The sequence below is a fragment of the Eimeria mitis genome, genomic scaffold (assembly GCF_000499745.2).
Source record: "Eimeria mitis Houghton genomic scaffold, Emh_scaff1904, whole genome shotgun sequence".
Lineage (NCBI taxonomy): Eukaryota > Apicomplexa > Conoidasida > Eucoccidiorida > Eimeriidae > Eimeria > Eimeria mitis.
The window spans coordinates 1-1,112 of record NW_013570227.1 but is presented as its reverse complement, the minus strand read 5'-3'; positions in this window follow the sequence as shown (position 1 = coordinate 1,112).

The window sequence follows — 1,112 nt, the reverse complement described above, 5'->3', positions numbered from 1 at the left end:
GCATGCGCTGCACTAGATGCTGCTGCTGCGTATGTTGCAGCAGCTGTTGCAGCTGCTGATGTTGCGGATACCGTTGGCGTTGGCGCCGCAGCCGCTGCTCCTGTTGTTGAGAATGTATCTGAATATTCTAGATACAAAGACACTGCAAAAGCAGGAGAAGAAGGCAGCAGCAGCCTCTCTCCGTCTTCAGCGCCAAGACACGCAGCAAAGAGTGCAGCGAGCGACCGCCTCTCAATCGCAGGACTTGGGGCCCCCAGGGGCCTCAGGAAACCCGACAGCCACTAATAACAAAGTCCTGAAGGGTTATTTATCGATTAAAGAGGAGAGAAAGCGGCAACTGCAGAGGGTGTTGCAGAGCAACCCCACCACAGGATCAGCGCAGCTTGGGAGGGGCCCCTAGAAGGCGCCTCTTGTAGAAGCCTGCTGCCCCGCTTAATTAGGGGGCAATGCAGCTCCTAAATAAGTCATAAAAAACAAAAAAGGAGAGAGAGGGGTATACATGGGGCCCCCTAGACACCACAACCAGCCCTAAAGGGTTTCGCTGCAGGGCTGGCAGGGCCTCCCACCGGGCCCATCGGCTGTCTATGGAGCTGAGACGATACAGCACTAACTAAACTGCATGCAGATAAATATAGTAATAACAATATATAATATTAAAAACAACAGATGGTGTTGGCATCGTCTGCTTTCTAGAGCAGCTGAGCTTCAGCTGGTGCCGTGTATACGGCGGGGTTGACAGGGGTAGGGAGGAAAGCTGCACAGAAGAAGGCAGCGCGAGTACAGTGGAAATAATATATCTTTACTTTTGTTTTTTTTATATTTGAATTCTAATGTTTTTTTCAATGGGTTTGTTGTATTTTGTTTATATTAAGTGCTTACTGTGGCTATCCACACAAGTGTACTAGCGTCATCCTCACCAGCCATAGTGCGGAGCGACGGCACCGTATGTCCGTACCAGACGGCGAAAATATAAACTTTCAAGCAAATTAAACAAATAATACAAAAATAAAGAGAATAAAAACACAAGTTTAGTCCTTAAATCCTTTATTATACAGCCAGAGGCCCCTCAGCAGATAGCAACAAATACCCAGCATCCCCGGGCCTCGTCGCCC